General features: G+C 57.5%; 1 long non-coding RNA gene across 1 annotated transcript in view; it reads right to left on the reverse strand.

Moving 5' to 3' along the window:
• LOC115277585 overlaps positions 1 to 20,015 on the reverse strand; it is a 91,025-nt gene that overhangs the window by 53,147 nt on the left and 17,863 nt on the right. Inside the window, exon 2 of the long non-coding RNA XR_003902427.1 lies at positions 1,365 to 1,497. This is a non-coding gene — a long non-coding RNA (uncharacterized LOC115277585). The remainder of the gene's footprint in view (positions 1 to 1,364; positions 1,498 to 20,015) is intronic.

A 20,015-nucleotide genomic window follows, 5' to 3' on the forward strand; every position in this document is an offset into this window, starting at 1 on the left:
CACCACCATCACCATCACCACCATCACCATCACCACCATCACCACCATCACCATCACCATCACCACCATCACCACCACCACCACCACCACCACCACCATCACCACCATCACCATCACCACCATCACCATCACCACCATCACCACCATCATCACCACCATCACCATCACACCCCCACCATCACCACCATCACCACCATCATCACCACCACGATCATCATCACTACCATCACCCCCATTATTACCATGTCCACCATCACCACCTTCACTACCATCCTGTCTACCGGAATACGAGACTCAGACCCATTTTCTGATCAGGACCAACCCCAGTACAAAGCCCACACAGGCTCCCACAGGTCTAGCTGGTTCACCTTCTGCTTCAAGCGCAGAGCGCCTGCCACCAGCCACGGCAGCCAGCGCCCGGGCAGCCACGTGCCGCGGGGAGCCGTCTGCAGAAAGCAGCAGCCATCACCCTTCCCCGTAAAGTCCTCCCCTGCTGACACGACGCGACCCGCCGCCCTGTGTTTACATCACGCCTCCGCACGGGAACCCTCAAACCAAACAGGGCATAGGACCGTGAGCGCGCCAGCCCAGATTTCTCTCCTGAATTCTGGACTCGGCCACCTGCTAACTTTCCCGTGCTTAGGTGCAAGCCGAGCTCGAAACTGAGGCTCCGTGCAGCACGGAGTCTGGACCTCACCCACCAACACGCTGCGTTTCCAATCTCCCTCCTCTGAGGACGCGGTGCTCCCTCCGCTGGGCGGGCTCCACCTGAAATCCGCTTCTCACGTCCCTTCCCTTTCAGCCGTCACAGTGACAGGCAGACCCGCCGCCCCACCCAGGAGAAGCCGGCAGCGTCCTCACCCGGTCCGAGCCCCCACTGCCACTCACCCCGGCCACACGGCAGCCTCCGAACGCTCCTCGGCATCGGGCTGCCCCCATCCCCACTCCCAATCTGGTGTGATCTTTCTAGAAGGCAAATTGGAGCCTGTCACTCTCCTCCCTAAAATCTGCCCCTGCTATCTGTCCGCCGCTCGTGGGCTGTGAGCGCCGTGTCCACAGCCTTTCAGGCCGTGGATGAGGGGCCCCTGCCTGCCCCTCCCCACCTGCATCTAGATGAGCACTTTCCATGCATGCAGCTCTTCCTGGCCTCCGGGCCTTTGACACGGCTCTCCCCTCATGACACGGCTAATCTGCACAAGGGCACCGACATCTGCTTTGCCCACCGTCCGGCCGTCCCCAAGGAGCCCTCACAGAACTGGCATCGGTAAGCACATCTTGAATAGTCCATTAAACAAGGAAGGAATGGACACAGCCCCCAACTGGCACAGCGGGTGGCGCCTCGGCCGGAAGAAAGGACAACTCACCACAAAGTCCCCACTAGGCTCCTAGTCTCAGGACACAGAGTGGGAAATTCCCAAGTGGATCCTCCAAAGGCTGGATCTGATCAACTTCGTCTTCTGGACCCGCAGGCGTCAGGTATGACGGGTCATCTCTAAACTGTAAAAAAAAAAAAAAGTCTATGATCTTCTGTCACAAAAGAATGGCTAGACATTGGTTTTTCTGTCTCGTTCGGCCTCGTCTGCACCTAAGGTGCGAGGAAACTCAGGGACCACGCTGTCGCTTTCTGGTCCGTGACCCTGAGGGCGTGGCCTTCCCAGCCTCGCACTTTGCTTCCCCTTCAACCAAAGTTCCGGGGGCAGAACTGGGCAAAACCACACGCGCAGCCTGCGCAAACCTTCCGCGCTGCTCTCAGATTCCAAGCTCCCGAAGGTGCCAAGAGAAACTGCGGCCAGGGCCAGCGATCCCCCCTTGTGTGAGTGTGAAACGCCGCTGGCTGACGGCAACGAGGGACAGAACGGAGACGGCGAGTCATCCAGGCTCACTGCGGACACTGCCTTGACTATAGAAACATGACTGACGCCCTGTGGATTAGGACAAGTGTTGCCATAAGTCAAATTAATGAATAAAAATCAATATCAAAGCCGATGAGCACGCTGCCTGAAGCAGCCTCCAGAAATTCCCGTCTTACCACCAAATATTTAAAAATAGAAATGCTCAGAGTTCAGCAGACCTTCAACTGACATAAACAATCAAAATATTAGGAGTCCTTTCGCATCTCTCTTGTTTTGTTAAGATGTTTTTTCAGCCTCCTAGAACCACAGAATAAAATGAGAGGTTGAATATCTTAGGTTTTATCCAGAAGTCTCTAAGTGCCCAGTGTTCAGAGTAACCACGTGGGTGGGGGAAGATCACTTTGAAGTAACTTGGGCTTCAGCCTGAACTCTGGAACTGGAAGGCAGCCTGTATGAGCAAAATTCAATTTATTTCCAAGCTGTAGGCATTTTCTGAGTCCCTATCAAGTTCCTGGCAGTTGTTAGCCCAAAATGTAAATAAGATCGAATCTTTCCAGGACCCGCAGTCTGACAGGGGAGGCCAGCACATGCATGTATAACTTTATTGAAGCTAGACTTTAATAAGATTTAGAACGATGTGCAGACAAGATACGAGGGGGAGCTGTCTAGACAGGAGGCTAGAGTCTCATTTCCTGAGGCCATTATGAGAGAGTCGGGACCCAGAGGGAGCAGGTGCAGCGCAGGGCAGTGAAGCCCCACAACAAGCACCTGCCTGGGGAGACCCCCCCGAGGCCACATGCATGACACAGGTAGTTGCACATGCCCCCCACGGCCCCCAAACTAGGCAGGAGACTGGAAATTTCATTTGCGTAGAAAATAATCACAAACAAAACCCTCCTACGATGACATTAGGAACACCCACCACAAAACGCCCCGCTCCCTGCCATTAGTGGTGAGTGAGCTGACCACAGAGAGGCCCCACTGACATCCGCCGAGCCGTCCAAACATTCCTGCAAAACCAAATACCAAGCAAAGATCACTCACAACACTAAAACCACTCCCAATATGGATTATAATCTAAGTTTACAAAAATAAAGCCCAGAAGAAGGAAATGATGCAGGCAACCAAACTTTACAAACAGAAAGAGAACAAGATGCTATGGAAGAAACAACAAAGGACAGAAAGGATTCTTGCAGATGAAAAAGATAGTTGCTAAAATGGAATTTAACTTAAATGGGAGATGTGGAAGAGGGTCTCACACCAAAGAGCATCATGAAATTTGAGAAGACGAGTGATAAAGAAAAGATCTTAAATACCTCCAGGAAGAGAGACAGAGAGACAGCGTGGAGAGGTGAAATTCTTAAAAGGAACAAAAATAGGTTAGGACATCAAATTCTCAGCAGCAATCTTGGAAGCCAGCAGGATGTCTTTAAAAGTCTGACTGAATATTGTTTCCAATTTAAGATTATTTTTTAAGAGAGAGGGAGCATGAGTAGGGGAGAGGGACAGAGAGAGAGAGAATGAATCTTAAATAGGCTCCACGCCTAGCATGGAGCCCAATGTGGGTCTTGATCAATCTCATGACTGTGAGATCATAACCTAAGCTGAAATCAAGAGTCAGATGCTTAACCAGCTGAGCCACCCAGGTACCCCTAAGATTCTTTATACCCAAGAAGCAGTTGATCAGGTGGGAGGGGAAAGGAGAGATTGCCATATATGTGAAAAATCATAACATTTACTTCCAATGTGTTCTTTCCTAGGAAATTACTAGAGGATATGCTTCAGTAAAACAGGTGGGGGAAACGTAAGAGAAAAAGCCATAGAATCTAAGAAACAGTAGATCCTACTGAACAGTGACAAAGAAAAACTCCAGGGTCACAGTTGAGCCTCAGAGCTTGAGTAACAGTTTGGAGCAAGAAGACAGAGGGTTTTACAAGTAAAGTATCATGTGAAAAAGGAGACTTGAAAACAGTTTTTGATATGTCAAAGAACTAGGAAAGATTTCTCAGGATGTGGATTGTAAATGGCTCCATTAAAAAGTGAGGCAATTAATAACTCCAGGAAAAGCAAAAAGCTACACAAGGAAAGATGTAATCACAGTCACTAACTGGTTCTAGTTAACAATACATACAGGGCAATCTGGGTAGCAGAGTCAGTCAGTTAAGCATCCAACTCTTGACTTCAGCTCAGGTCATGATTTCATGGTTTGTGGGATGAAGCCCTTAGGCTCTGCACTGAGCATAGAACCTACTTAGGATTTTTCTCTCCCTCCTTCTCTCTCTGCCCCTCCCCTGCTCACGTTCTCTCTCTCTCTCCCTCTCTCTCTCTCTCTGTCCCTCTCTCCCTATCTCAAATGAATGAACTTTCAAAAATAGTCAACTCTCATTAAGAAACAAATTACATATATATGTATATGTATATATACACACACATAATAACGTAAACACTCATTATTGACTTAACTAAAGTAGCAATTACACTATATGTGTATGTTGGGGGTGGTGTCTAAAAGAACTAAATCTTCATCTACCACAGGACTTCTGAACCCCAGCACTATAGAATTTGGGGTTAGATAATGCATTAGAGTGGGGGCGTCCTGTGGATTGTAGGGTACTTAGCAGCATCCCTGACCTCTACCCACCAGATGCCAGTAGCATAACCCACACCCCCAAGCTGTGACAAATAAAAACATCTCAGGCGTGACTCTTGGAAAAGTCGCCCCCGCTTGAGAACCACTTATCTCCCAGAACAGCAAGTGCTCGTTTTAACTATGAAAATTGATCAGTCAACAACAGCAGAGCAGGCATATTATTTAGGATTACTGGGGTAATTTAAAGAAATTAATAGATGTATTAAAAGGAGAGTGAAGGGGGGGTGCCTGGGTGGTTCAATTGGCTGAGTGTCCAACTTCAGCTCGGGTCATGGTCTTGTGGTTTGTGGATTCGTCAGGGTCTGTGCCGACAGCTCGAAGCCTAGAGCCTGCTTCACATTCTGTGTCTCCCTCCCTGCTCTGTCTCTCTCTCTCTCTCTCAAAAATAAATAAACATTAAAAAAAATTTTAACAAGAAAAAGGAGCGTGAAGGAACTGGGCAGTAAAATGGACAAGGTGGGAAATTTGGCCAGTACTGAATTTTTAAATTGGGTTTGTGCACTTTAAATTTTAACATGCAGTTGAAGCTAAACTAAAACAAAACAAAACAAAAAAAACCAGGCAAGCTTACGCCTACTTTGGAAACTCACTGAAGTCTTTGTGTATGAATCTGGTTTCGAAGGAAATCCTATAGAATCACATGAACTTACTCGACACGCTTATGTCTCTTCTCTTACATGAAACAAGTTTATCATATAACATCTTTTCATAAGATATCAACACGCCTCCTAAAATCGCCGATGTAGCATTTCTGACCCCCCGGCTGCATTGTGGGAAGGACCACAATGAGCAACGAGAACATGGGGAGGTCTCCGCGTGCAAGTGCGTGGAGAGAATGGAAACCAAGTCAGAGCACAGAGGCCTCCTGCGCCCCGCCCCCCCCCCCAGGGAAAGAACATCACACACGTGTGACCTCCTCCTGGTACGGGTCACCCACGGCCTCACGGCCGCCCACCCACACCCTTTCTCGTCCCCCTAAGGAATCATGTTCTCTCAGGGGAATGGTTAAGGATAACATTTCAAAATAAGAATGTGGAAAAGTGTGATAAGTTGCAAGTTATGAAAAATATTCTCTAATGCTATAAAAAGGAATCAAAATTTTAGGTAGGACAATAATCCGCACCCTCTCTTTGCACTTAGTGATTTTTGGTGCTCTCGGCAGAGACCAAGTGAATCCACCTCTTTTTCTCCGTCCGTCTTTCCGGGCCCAGGGGCTCTGCAGCCTCAGCCGCCCTCCCCCCGCTGCTCCCTGGCCTCCTCCCGGCCCTGCTCCAGGGGACCAGGGGGGTCCCCCACCTCTGCATCTGAGCGGGCTGATGGAGAACGCACCGCCGCTCCCGAAGCATGAAGAACTCCCCTCTCTGGTTACATGTGAGGTACGATTATTATTAATTCAAAAGTGGTCCAGCAAGATGATGCCTTTGAGGGATTGTGCGTAACCGACTCTAATGTCTGAAGGAAAATTGAACAGAGAACTCATCTATCACTTCATACAAAGTTGTAATTAACAGACTGCTGAGCAGAGAGGGAAGAAAGGCAGGGACTTATTGAGGCGCGCTGGACGGTGCCACCTCAGACACCAGCAACATAAATCGCCGCCCACCTGCTCGGCCCGTAACCATGTTCATCACGGAGCACAGATAAACTCTTAGGTCAGGAGGGAAGATCCGGTTCTCGCTACTTAACATTAGGAATAAATCAGTTCACATCAACCAAATATTTACTACGAGCTCCTCCCTACATGCTAAAGTTGAAAAGGAATTCAGTAAGCATGCGCTTAGTGACACGTTCACATTTATTATTTCAATGAATATTGGACATCTACACACTGAAAACGCCACAATTGTGCTCGACATCTACTGGCATTCATCATGTAAAGGCCTCACAACGCTAACTGAGCCTCGTCTCATTAGCTGGGCTTAAAGACTTGGAAAACACTGGGGCGCCCGGGGGGCTCAGGCGGTCAAGCGTCCGACTTCGGCTCAGGTCACGATCTCACGGTTCGTGGGTTCGAGCTCCGTGTTGGGCTCTGTGCTGACAGCTCAGAGCCTGGAGCTGCTTCAGGTTCTGTGTGTGTGTCTCTCTCTCTCTCTCTCTCTGCCCCTCCCCCTCTCGGGCTCCATCTCTGTCTCAAAAATAAATAAAACATTAAAAAATTAAAAAAAAAATTGGAACCCAACACTGCCCAAACATCTAATACAAAGCAAGAGTGAAATTTTCCACTGGAGACATTGTAACTTTGAAAACAAGCTGTTTTTAGCGTCAATTACGGGATGGGTAGCCGAGGAAAAAGGGACCTCAGCTCCAAGAGAAACAGGTCCCTGGAGGGAGCGAGGCTGAGCGTGAGAGAGCCGGCGGGGCGCCCGAGCCCGCAGCAAGGGGACCTCGCTCTGCCTTCCGTCCTGCTCAGCCCACCGGGACCGGGCCCTTGGTGCGGAGGGTCCTTCCTAGCCTGACGCCGGGCTGGGACCGGATCGGAACAAAACAGCCCAGGGGAGCGGCGGTCATCTAAGTGACACCCAAGACCCAGCAGCTTTCGCGCGGGCTTGTGACAAACCCCGAGGTCTCCCAGCGCACGAGGGCACTGCGTTGTCCGCCGGCGCCTGCGGGAGGCTGGCCTGCTGCCTCGCGGGCTCAGCCGTGCCGCACGAGCCCCTCAGTCCACCCCCAGCCCAGCGGCGGGACTTACAAGACGCCGGGGGTCGTGCTCCGGCGGGTCACGCGCCGTCGCCGGGGCCACCCGCACGCAGACGCACCCGCTTCAATGCCCCGGAGCCCGGCCTCCCTGCGCCTCCCAGGCCCGCGCTCGGGACCCAGCCGGAGGGCTATGACTTATTCATGGGCTGCCGGGCCGGCCAGGAACTGCTTTGTGTGAGCTGAATAGGACGGTAATTCAATCTCCAAACGGGAACTGCTCAGCACAGGGCACGTCTGTCATGATGAGTCACGCAGATAAAAAGGGCACGGCTTCCAGGGCCACTGGCAGAGTTGTGTTTTGACAACAGGCACTGTTAGAGGACACAGCCTCTCTGCCTCGACGTCTCTGCCTGGGTCTCCCCTCCACACACTCGCCGCAGGTCCCAGGACGGAGGGGGAATGACCCACGGGGGGGTGTGGTGGGGGAGGAGCGAGGGGGCAGCGCCGCTCCAGTGACAGAGGCGGGCACAGTGGAGAGACAGCGGCAGCGATGCTGGGGAAGCAGCAGGAAAACCTCAGGGACAGGAAGCAGGAGGAGTCGTCCAGCCTCACCGAGGGCGTCCCTGGTTCAGGGCTCCAGAGGCGCGATCGCGGTAACGGGGAGCCCCAGCGTCAGGAAATAATGGCATTAATTAAGAAGTTATAGAATCCAAAGAAGGGCCTGACTCAGTCACGGAGGACCAGGACGGGAGGGGGTCCGGCGGCACTGACTCCCTAGGCATCACCCCCAGCGGAGGCGACAGCCCCGGGGAACCGCCCTCTCCCAGAGGAGGTGACCTCCGCGGGAATGTCCCCCCCAGAGGAGGTGACCTCCCCGGGAATGTCCCCCCCAGAGGAGGTGATCTCCCCGGGCACCCCCCTCTCCCAGAGGAGGTGATCTCCCCGGGCACCCCCCCGCACCACTGCACCACCGGCAGAGGCCATCTCCCCGAGAACCCCTCTTCCCCCACCCCCTCCCCCCACGGAGGCAATCTCCCCGGGTGGCCCTCCTGGCAGAGGTGATCTCTTACTTCTCGCTGCTGCCACGGCTCCAGCCCCCTGGCAGCATCTCCTCAGGATTATAAAACCTGCGTTTCATCTGCTGTCTTTGTCTCTCAGCCACACGAAGCCTCAGAACCAACCATCCCCCCCCTCCTCCACTCCAGACCTGCCTCACACCCCTTCCTCTCTTGCTCCCTCACCCCTGCAGCTGGGACCCCGTCCTGGGAACGACGCTCCCATGGACACAGCCCCTTGTCCTCGGGCCGCAGCTGCCCAGAGGCTCCCGCCAACTCTGCAGGATGGGCGGTGTTTTACAGAGCGCCTGGGTGGCTCAGTCGATTAAGGGTCCAGCTCTTGGTTTCAGCTCAGGTTATGATCACACAGCTCTTGAGTTTGAGCCCCACATCAGGCTCTGTGCTGACATCTCAGACCCTGGAGCCTGGTTTGGATTCTCTCTCTCTCTCTGCCCCTCCCCCACTCACTCTCTCAAAAGAAATAATAAACTTAAAAAAATAAAATAGCGTATTACACTGGAGAAACCACAATATTTTGGTGTAATTCATTACATAATTAGTTAGCTCAAGAAGCAGTCCCACTAAACGTGAAATATGACAACATAAACCCTACCCTGAGATCATGTAATAAGAGTGACATTAATTCTAACAGAAGCTTTGGGGCTCGGAGAAGGAATCCTGAAATTAATGACGATGAGGATTTGTCAGTCTTCTCGGCACTATTCACTGGGAGAAAAGACATAAAACACTTGATCCGAACCAGTCCTGATGGGTAAGAGTGAGCTGGGACCTCGGTGCAAATGCCCTGAGGCGGTCGGTGTCTGTTCAGGCCATGAAAAGACGTGGAAGAACCACGAGTGCACGTTACTAAGTGAGAGAAGCCAGTCTGAAGAGGCTCCGTCGTGGATGATTCAACCTCCAAGGCATTCTGGAAACGGTGCAACTATGGACACAAAGATCAGCGTTTGCAGGGCCGGGGGGAGAGCGAGGGATGAGCACAGGGGGGTCGGGGCAGCGAAGCGACTTTGCGGACACTGTGATAGGAGACACACGTCATCATGCATCTGTCCGAGCCCACAGAAGGGCCGGCCCGAGCGAGCCCCCCTTAGTAACAACGTGCCCATACCGGCTCCTGAAGTGTAGCAGGTGCACGCAGGCCCCAGCCGCTGTGCACAGGGGCGAGGCTGTGGGGGGCAGGGACAGCAAGTACAGGCGTCTCACTTTCTGATCAACCTTTCTGTAAATCCACAACTTGTCGTTTTAAAAAAATAATTTTTTTAAAAACGGACTCCAGGGGCCTCTGTGGGGCTCAGTCACTTCAGTGTCCCGACTCTCGGTTTGGGCTCAGGTCATGATCTCACAGTTAACGGGTTCGAGCCCCATGTCAGCTCCATGCTGTCAGCACAGAGCCTGCTTGGGATTCGCTCTCTGCCCCTCCTGTAGTGGGGGCGCTCCCCCCGCCCCTCCCCCGCTTGTGCTCACTCTCTCAAAAATAAACATTTAAAAACTAAATAAATAAAATTAAAAAATTAAAACTGTCTCCAAAGTACCCCGCCACCAAGCTGCTATCCTTGTGTGGACGGCAAGCGTCTACACCACCCGGGGCCGTGGTGTCCATGGATTTCTTCCTCTTTGCCACGTTGAGCTCATCCGGACGTGCTGGGGGGGGACCCGCTGTCCGAGGGCGAGGGCTTGGGAGGACTCTGCTCGCGGCCACCTCCCGGGCCCCCGGACAGGGCGTCCTAACCAGCTGCCGCGTAAACGAGTTCATTCTCTCGTGCTTCCACTTGGCTGTGAATGACAGACACCGACACGTGAAAACTGAAAGCTGAGAGCAGACGCCTCCCCGGGGAAGGCAGTGAGGCTGTCACCCCCCCCTAGAGAGCAAGCCGGTGACGGAGTTCCGGAGCCGGAGACGCGGGCAGGCCTGGACACCGGCGGTGCGCAAGGGCGCCTCCTCGCGGCCCGCGTCTCCGCCCCGGGTTCGAGGCCCGTGCGCGCCTCGCTCGCTCTGCCCCCCCCCCATACCCGCCAGCCCGAATGGCTGACCCATCGCGGGAGCCCGCCGTGTCTGTGGGCTGCCCCCTCGGGGGGCTTTCTCGCGCTTTCTCCAGATCCTAACCGGCTCGGCCTTGAGGGACCAGGGGGAAGGAGCCCGCCTTCGGGAACCTCACCGTCGCCCAGAGGAAAAGGCTCTGAAGAGCAGGAGAGCAGGGCCACCCCGGGGACGGTGCGTCCCTGTGCTCGGGGCCCGGAGCAGCGCCTCGCGCTGAATTAAACGCGCTTACCGCTCAGGAGCCGTCTTGTCAGACTGGCCACCTTCCGTGACCTTGACCTCCCCACGAACGGACCTAGACGAGCCACACGCAGACACCTCGGCTGCACAGGCAGCTTTCCGGCAGCCCAGTCCCTTCTTGGTTCCCAAACTGAACTTCACAGTGCGGAGTTCCCGGGGCACCGGGGCTCGGCGGCTGGGCGTCCGAGGTTGGCTCAGATCGGGCTGTGCGCGGACAGCTGGGGGCCTGGAGCTGCTTCACAGGCTGCCTCTCCCCCCCCCATAAGTAAACAGTAAAAAAGTAAAGTATGAAGCTACTTTCTAAAATAAAAGTACTTCAGAAATGTGACTCTGTTTTAATGTGACTTACTAACTACTGGTGTTAACAACAGCAGCTCACACCCGAGCCCCTATTCTACACCCAGCCCTGTTCTAAGCCTCTGACCCGGAGCATCGGCTGAACCGCAGTTCCCGACAGGTGAGGACCGAGGCACAGAGAAGCCGCTCACCTGGCACGTCGCACAGCCTGCGGGGCGGGGGACCCGGGTTTGAGCCTGCGGCCCGCGGCCTCACCACCGCCCGCACACCAGACGGCCAGCAGAGGGTGGCGGGAAAGGAGGTCACTCCCACTGCCAGCGTTTCCAGAGAAAAGTAGAATTTTGGGGGGACGCCTGGGGGGCTCAGTCGGGTGAGCGTCCAACTTCGGCTCAGGTCACGATCTCACGGGTTTGTGGGTTCGAGCCCCACGTCGGGCTCTGTGCTGACAGCTCAGAGTCTGAAACTGCTTCAGATTCTGTGTCTCCCCCTCTCTGCCCCTCCCCTGCTCACACTCTGTCTCTCTCTCTCAAAAATAAACATTAAAAATTTATAAAAAATAAAAATAAAATTTCTTTTCTGATACGTGAGAGATACCTGACACGGCCTCTGGAACAATTGCCTTGAAAATTTAATCCCAGCAAACTTCCAAGCATGAGGCGCGGAGACGGGGAGCCGCCCCGCGGGGCGCAGCCCCTCCCGGCCCCAGGGGACCTTCCGCAAACGCGGAAAGAGCCGCCGTTTTACCGGGCCGCCGCGAGGCCCTGGCGGTTTGTTCGAGCCCCTTCCCGAGGCCGCATCACCATTACAAGGTCATTACAACCGCTTGACGCGTTCCCGACTCCCGCTCTGGGCTTTGCCGTCTCCGAGACAGACAGCTGAGCGGTCAGCCAGATCTCGCCCAGGGGACAGGCCTCCGGGGCCTGGGGGCAGCTCCCCCACGACGACTTCCTGGACACGCAGCCTGACCGCATGCCACCTGGTGTTTGGACCCGACTCCGGCCGCCCCTCCCTCCTCCTGCACCATGAGTGCTGCGCTCAGCTCCTTCCCCCGAACCGGCCCCGCGGGCCGGGAGGCACCCATGAGCGCCTGGGAACTAACTGGAGCACCAAACGGAAAGACTGGGCTCTGCCGGTCCTGGAGTCCCGGGGAACACGGAGGGGGACTCTGCTGCAGAGCACTGGAAAGGGAGTCACACGTGAGCAGACTCTCTCCGCATGACCGCTCCGCGGCGGGGGGGGCCCCCAGGAACCCGGAGGGGAGTGTCCACAGCGAAGGTTGTGCGGAGGGGCCACCTGTCCCCACGGCTGAGGCACCAGGCTCCCAAACAGAGCAGCCCAGAGTCGGTGCTGCGTCTGACCACTGCACCCCACGGCCCCGCCTTGGTGCCCCAACAAGGGCCGGTGGGCATCACCACCGAGCCCACTGTCATCGAGCGCCCCGTTTTCCGCCAGGACTTCGGCAGCTCGTGGCCTTGCCTTGATGTCTTCCAGGCATTTTGACTTGGTCTTGACCCACGCTGTGGGTGAGGGTCCAGTTCCCTGTGCACGTCGGATCCAGTTTTCCCAACAACTGTGGGGCAAGGGCTGCCCTTCCCCCATCGTGTGGCCCCGGCCCCCTCCTCAAAGACCAGCCGCCGCACGTGCGTGGCTCACGTCTGCACTCCGTCCTGGGTCGGCCGTGCAGGAGGCGTGAGTTCGGGAGGTCGGCTGTGAACACGGGGGCCCTGGCGTGGACGACTGTGGTGCACTGGAAACTCTGTTCCGAAGCAGATCTCACGTTCGGTGTTCTTACAACGAATAAGACATGTTTTAGATAAATTCAAGATAAAGTCTGATTGTGAGAGAGAAGATGGTCCCCTATCCAGGTGCCCCAAGGGCACCCCGACCTGCAGGGAGGCCGCCCTCTGCCCGGAGCCCTAGAAGTCAGACTGTCCTGGGACGGATAACGTGTCTCTGAACAGCCAACATCAACTGACGTGACATCCGTGTCCTAAGTGCTAGGTGCTATTTAACACACTTAATCCTGGTGGTGACGGCCTCACCGTGAGTCCTGTGATCACGGCCATCATCAGCCCTGCGGACGGTCCCCGGGCATCAGCACGAGGCGAGGGCACGGCAGCGGCAGACAAGAGGACCCCGCGGGAGCGGTCACGCTGCACAGCGAGGAAGCCCGGGGACCACCCGCCGAGCTGAGAGGAAGAAGGTCCACTCGGAGCGCGAGGTCGGCGCCCGTCGGCAGGCAGCCACGTGCGGGAGTTTCCTCTTCGGGACTAGCGGCCGGGCCCTGGGAGTGCAGGTCACAGACATCCAGAGAACTGGACCAGGCCAGCTCACCCGTGCGCGGAGAGGAAAACCGCACCAGAAGGTGTGGGAGGAAGGGGTGGGTGGGCGAGGCAGGCCTCCTGGAGGAGGTGTCTCATGGTGAAGACTGGAGTGATGAGGAGCAGTTGGCTGAGACACAGAGTCCCAGGCAGAGAGCACAGCATGTGCAAAGGCCCCGAGGCACGATGTCCCACTGAAGATTCCACCTCTCACTACCAGAGAAGCTGGGGAGGGGCAGAGAGAGAGAATCCCAAGCAGGGTCCCTGCACAGAGCCTGACACAGAGCTTGAACTCCCAAACTGTGAGATCGTGACCTGAGCTGAAATCAAGAGTCAGATGCTTAACCAACTGAGCCCCCCAGGGGCCCCGAGCTTGGGGCTCCAAATGAGGAAGTATGAAAGGGGGGTACTGTGTTCAAAACAGAAAACTGTACAAAAGTACAGTTGGTCATCAACTCAAGAACGAGAGGGGAAAAAACAAAAACCAGCTGCAGGTTTGAATGAGTCACTGGACACTCGCACAACTCAAACTCACAGAGCCGGGCCCCGGGGCCCCCTGACTCCGGGTCTGAAGGCGACCCAGACGGGTGCTCCAGCCCCAGCAGAGTGAAATTGGGGTTTGCCGTTGGCCGACAGCACCCACTGCCGCCTCTGGGTCCGGGGACCAGCCTCAGCCAATGTGGCTCTCGGGACTCGCACGCGCGCGTGCGCACGCACACACTTAGCGCCGAGTACTTGCGGACTCCAGGGCACCGTCCACATCCTGGCAGAGGCGACCACGGAGTGCACAGATCACTAATTATTATGCCCGTAATGTGGACACGTGTTGACTTTCTAACTTTTCTATAATAAGGAATAACAGACCACACCGTGTCCTCAGGGGCCTCGAGGGAAGAGGGGAGAAAGCACGCTGTGTGCCCTCTGACAGGAGCGCCAACGGCTCTGTGCGAGGCGTCGGACCCCAGGCATCACCAATGCCCCAACAACAGGTTTTTCTCTGTAAGTTTATCTGGAAGGGAAATCATACATGAGATGGCCAGGGCGCCTGCGGGGCTCTGTCGGTTTAGTGTCCGGCTTCAGCTCGGGTCAGAGTCTCAGAGTCCGTGGGTTCGAGCCCCGCGTCGGGCTCTGTGCTGACAGCTCGGAGCCTGGAGCTGCTTCCGGTTCTGGGTCTCCCTCTCTCTGCCCCTCCCCCACTCGAGCTCCCTCTCTCTCTCTCTCTCTCTCTCTCTCTCTCAAAAAATAAACGTTAAAAATAATTAATTTAAAAAATAATAATAATGGATGTGACGGAACCCACACCCCCCCGCAGACTGCCGCACACCGCGCATGCGCCGCCCACAGAAAGGACGCGGGTAAGCATAGACAAAGAAAACAGAAACAAGCAATATCCCTGCAAAACACAGTCAACCTTTTAAGCAGCGTTTCCCAACTATCTCAACAGAATGAGACTCAAGCTCATGAACACGCATGTCCCCGTGACGGCCTCGACGGGGTATCTCTGCAGGCGATTGACGACCCTCAACTACTTCCTACGACGGATAAACGCTACTCGACTAATCGAGGGAGAACCCGGAATTACTGTAACTGTGAACAGAAACAGAACATGCACGGTGATTTCTGCTGCGTACGGAGGTGCACGGTGAGGACCCTGCACCCACTCTGAACAGCGGGCGCGCCGCAGCGCGGACCCCGTGGATCTCCCTGGACGCGTGGCTTGGAGGCCCCGCTCGCGGTGAGCTGCTGACGGTCGGGACGAAACCGGAGAGGGACGGAAGCGTCAGGCCGGCTCCCGCGCCCCGCCAGGCACCGGGGGTGGGCTGGGGGGCAGTGGACGTTTATTTCCCACACAACCGATCGATGCAGGTGGTCCTGGTTGGGGGCAGGTACCCTCCCACCCCCAGGGCTGCGGCTCAGGGGGCCGGGCCGCTGCCACCCGCCGCCCCTCGTTCCCCAGGACCCCGCAGGCCTCAGCGTCTGCGTGTCGGGCCTGTAGGTACGGCCATCATGTCCCTCCTCTCGGCCCCCCGGGGCTGCTGGGAGGGCTCCGAGCTGAGAAGCGGCTTCCTGTCAGCACCTCCCGCTGCGGGGAGCACATCCTGGTGCAGAGCCAGCTCCTGCAGCCGCGGGCAGACGGCGGGGGTGGCAAAGGGGACCCAGCCACGGACCCCCCGTGGCCACCAGCTCCTCCTGCCGTGTCCTGGGCCCGCTGGGGTCAGCACCGGGAGTCCCTTCCACCCACGGGAAGCCAGGAGAGGGGGTGGTGCTCCCGTCCTGAGCGGCATGAAGGAGACAACGGCCTCGACGGGAGGGTCTGAGGCCCAGCTGCCCCCCCAAACGAGGGTCGAGGGTCGTGGGCGCCACAGCAGCAGGGGCAGCCCCCACCCCCCCCACGGCTGGGGCCCTGGGCTCAGGATAATCCAAATCAGGGACGAACCAGGACTGGCTCCTCGCTCTTGCGGAGACGGGGCTGCACAGAGCACGTGACGGAACCGAGGGAGCCTGGCGTGAAGACACACAGGCAAGTGTGGGCAGAGCCTGGGGGAGCGGTCGGCGGCTCAGGGAGACCCGGGGGGCGGGGGGACATGGGCCGAGCACAGCAGCCGCTCCCTTGGCATCAGAAGGGGGGGGCGTCTCTGGCAAGCTGTCCCTGGGCGCGTGCCCACCGGCCCCGAGGCTGCCGATTGCCTTCGCGCATCCCTGCCCGGGCACCCGCAAGCACCCCGCCGGTCCCTGTCCGGGCCCCACAGAGAACTGCCTTCTCCCACTGGACACAGCCCCCTGTTCAGCGTGAGCCCCTCGCTTCCCTGGGCTGTGGGCTCAGCAGGAAGCCTCCCGCGGAGACTGACGGGGCAGGGCCCTGCCACCAGCACACACAGGCCGTGTGCCCCAGGGGCCCTGTCTTGGCCCTAAAATCCAAAGGGACGCATCGCTCTCTCAGACGTCAGTGCCGCCCCCGCCCTCTGCCCAGGGAGGCCCAGAGTGACCCAGTTGTCTGAAGCCCCCTCGGCCCCAGCCCCGGAGCTGAAGAAGGGTGGTGTCCTGGCCCGGCACCGCCTCCTGGGGCTGAGGCTGCAGCGGGGGGCAGGGGGTGACGGGGAGGCGGATTTCCCTTCAAAACAAGCAGTCGCTCCTGTAATTTGTAATTCAGGCCTGTGCCCTGAAAGGAAATTGCCGTGAATTAACGCGAGCCTCCTGACCTTGCAGGAAAATATCAAACAGATTGCAAGCAGTGATTTTTACACAGCCTTGTTTAAAAAAAACACAACCCCACCTGCTCTGTAAATGTCACAGGGCGGACGCCGGGCGCGGGCTGGGGAGGTGCCGGCTGCTTGCGAGGGCAGAGTCCACGCCCGGCTCTGGGGGAGGGTCACGGCCCTGCCAGGCTTCCTGGAGGGGACGCGTCCTCAAACACCAGTGCTTCTCCACGTCCCTCCGCGTGGAGTGCCGCAGGGCAGGGCGGGAGGGGGCGCCTCACGCTGGCTGCCCCAAGGGACCCCAGGCGCTCAGAAAGGCCTACACGAAGGCATCGCTCAAGCGAAGTGCAAGATGGGGGTGCGGTGGCCACGGGGACGCAGGGGACGCAGAGTTCTCTGGGAACAGCCCGGGGCTGAGTCTTTCTCAGTGTGTGCGACACCCCCCCAATCAGGCCCCGAGGGGAGAGGGGACAGGCTTCCGGCTTCCGTGAGGCTGGACAGAGGCCGTCCGGGGTGAGCCGCTGCGTGCACCCACAGGTTCTCAGGGCTGGAGGAGGACCCGGAGGAGAGGGTGTGGCCGCTGTCACTGCACATGTGGGCGCCTCTCTGTCTTTAACGAAGTCTGTGATTTCCAATCCCTGATGTCCCTTTGAAGGAGCTACCAATGTGCTTCTGTTTAAACCTCCCTTTCGGGGTGTTTTTACCTTGCTTTAAATACGCCCCTGCTGAGAATATGCAGAATCAGAGACCGATGGCTGGTCACAAGCCAGACCATATTGCAAACGTGGATACATCTGGGAGCAGAGAGCGTTGCCGTGTGACGCCCACGCCAGGAGCTTGACTTCTCTGCCGCCCCCTCGGCCCCCAGACCCCCAGGCCTGAAGAGACCTCACCAACAGCCGCTCAAGAGACACGCTTTGCGACAGGAAGGGGCCACAGCCCCCAGGACGCGGGGCGGCTTCCGAGCCCAGCCTGGCTGGGGGGGTTGTGACGTCAGCCCCCGCCCCCGCCCATCCCACTTCAACAAATTCTCCAACCTTCTGCCGGCAGCACCCGGGGCCAGCCAGATGCCACCGCCACGCGGTCCCTGGGCGGGACAGGCACCTCGCACCTGCGGGCAGGCACGGGAACCTTTCATTTGCATTTGTACATTTCTGAGACCAAAAACCCTGCGTCATCTCCGCTCTGCCTTTGGAGGAACCGCAGCCCTTTTCAACTATGAAAAAAGGAGCCAACAGCATTTTGGAAGAAAACAGACAGGGAGGAGCACGTTTCACTGAGTAAATTGATGAAAGATCAAAAAGCTTGATCTTGAGGCGCCTGGGGGCTCAGATGATTGAGCGTCCGGCTTCATCTCAGGTCATGATCTCACGGTTTGTGGGTTCGAGCCCCGCGTCAGGCTCTGTGCTGACAGCTCAGAGCCTGGAGCTGCTTCAGATTCTGTGTCTCCCTCTCTCTCTCTGCCCCTCCCCTGCTCTCGCTGTCTCTGTCTCTCAAAAATAAATAAAAAAACATGTTAAAAAATCAAAAAGCTTGATCTTTACCACTGACGCCCTGTCTGAACGCTGAACCACCGTTTAGATATTTATGGGCAGGAGCTGGGCGGGCTCGGAGGCCACCTCCTCCAGCAGGGGCCAGGCTGCCACCGCTGGGTGGGAAATAAGCCTGTCCCCCTCCCGGGGAGCTTCTGTGCAGGGAGAGGCCGCCTTGCTACGGGGGAGGGATCCCCACGAGCACCCTGAGCCCAGGCTCCGCACGGCAGGAAGAGCACCCAGACAGGAGGCCCCGGCCGCAGGCTCACGCCCAGCACCCAGATCTTGGTGGCTAAACACCGCTCTCCACCTGAGGAGCCGAGGGTCCTTCTGGGGCGGGGCGGGGCTGAGCCCGAGGATCAGGGTCAGAGCGCCGAGCCCCGCGGGGCACCTGCCGCTGGAGGGGGCGCCCTCGGACCTTTGCCCTGAGCGTTACAATGTGTGACGGCGACATGTCTAAGTGCTGCACAAAGCAGCCACCTGCTAACCGACACGGACGAAAATACGTAAAACATGTAAACGGGCACAAAGAGGACGGAGGAAAACCAACAAATAGCGACCGAAGGACTCCCACACAAACCACCACGGGGCAACTGTCGGCAGCGACGGTAACGCCCGTGAGGGGCAGCCGCGGACGCCAGACCGGGGCACGCCCGGGGCCACGTGGCTGCTGTAGAGCCCCCACACGCGGCTTCCCGGGCACAAAGGGGACCGTGGCCCCTCACCCAAGTGACCTAAGCGGGCATCCTCCGTGAAGGGACAAACCTGCCGCGGGATTTGCCCTGACCGAGCCCCAGAAGGAGGTGACGTCACCTGAGCGTCATTCCTGAGACAGAAGCCTGAATGCGACCGCGGGACCCAGACAAACCCCGCGCGGCCGAGGACGCAGAGAGGAAGGCTGAGCACCTGCTCCCGGGAGACTCAGGGAGACGTGGGAGCGTCCCAAGTGTGTGCCACTCGTGACCCGGGGGGACCCTGAGGGACGAGGGGGAAAGGTGGGCACTGCGGGACTGGCGCAGGCCCCCGATCGGTGCTGACGCCCCGGCTGGCTGCTCTCTTCATGCTCTTGAAAGAAGGTGGTGAGCCCCTGGGACGAGGAAAGGGGGCGTGCTGTCCACAGCGCCCGCCCCAGCGGCTCAGAGAGGGGTGCGGACCAGCACCGGTGACACGCGGCAGCCGCCGTCCCCACCCGGGGCCGAGGAACCTGCTCAGCAGCTTTCCCGCAAGTCTTCCCTCAAAACCCCTTCCTTCTCAGGTCCCTGCCAGAGGCTCTTTTAGAGCAAACACAGAAGAGGGGCACTGGGGGCGGCTCCGTGGGTTCAGCGTCCAGCTTCAGCTCAGGTCATGAGCTCACGGTTTGTGGGTTCGAGCCCCGCACTGGGCTCTGTGCTGACAGCTCCGAGCCTGGAGCTGCTTCAGAGTCTGTGTCTCCCTCTCTCTCTGCCCCTCCCTGCTCATGCTCTGCCTCTCTCTCAAAATAAATACACATTAAAAAATTTTTAATAAATAAAAATAAAACGAACACAAAAGAGAGGGCTGAGCAGGATGGTGAGGCAGGACCTCGGGGCCTCTGGACGCAGGTCCTGCTGCGGGGCTCCCGTCTGCAGCGGCCCTCGCTCCGGCTCAGCCCTCGCCCCCGCGGGGGCTGCTGGCCGCAAGCAGCGCCCTCTCCGGGTCCTCAGGTTCCACAAGTTACTTTCAGAGGCAGGACGACTTCCGCAAGGAGAGTTTTGGTCTAAGGTCCCAGGATGCCGACCACAGCCCGTCAGCCCATGTCTACCTCACCGCCACCTGCTTGCATTCAGCCCGAGCGCCGCAGGGAAGAGGCAATGAGGTCTCTGCGCCGGGTACAGGGCCTGGCACCCAGAGCCTGGCACCCAGAGCCTGGCACCCAGAGCGGTCATCAGATGGGGGGGAGGGGAGAGGGGAGGGCGGGGGAGGGAAAGTGGGAGGGGAGGAGGGAGCAAAGAAAGGAGGAAACTGGGAAGGGAGGATGGGAGGAGGAAGGAGGAAAAAGGAAGGGAAGGAGGAAGGGAGAGGAGGGAGGGGAGACGGAGAGAAAGAGGCCGGGGGGGGGGGGGGGAAGGAAGCGGCGCATCCACGGGGGGCCGTGTCCACGATCCTTCACCCCACAGACGCCCGTGGGGAGCTGCTCTGTCTCGGACAGAGAACACCCA

The sequence above is a fragment of the Suricata suricatta genome, chromosome 14, assembly GCF_006229205.1.
Source record: "Suricata suricatta isolate VVHF042 chromosome 14, meerkat_22Aug2017_6uvM2_HiC, whole genome shotgun sequence".
NCBI lineage: Eukaryota > Metazoa > Chordata > Mammalia > Carnivora > Herpestidae > Suricata > Suricata suricatta.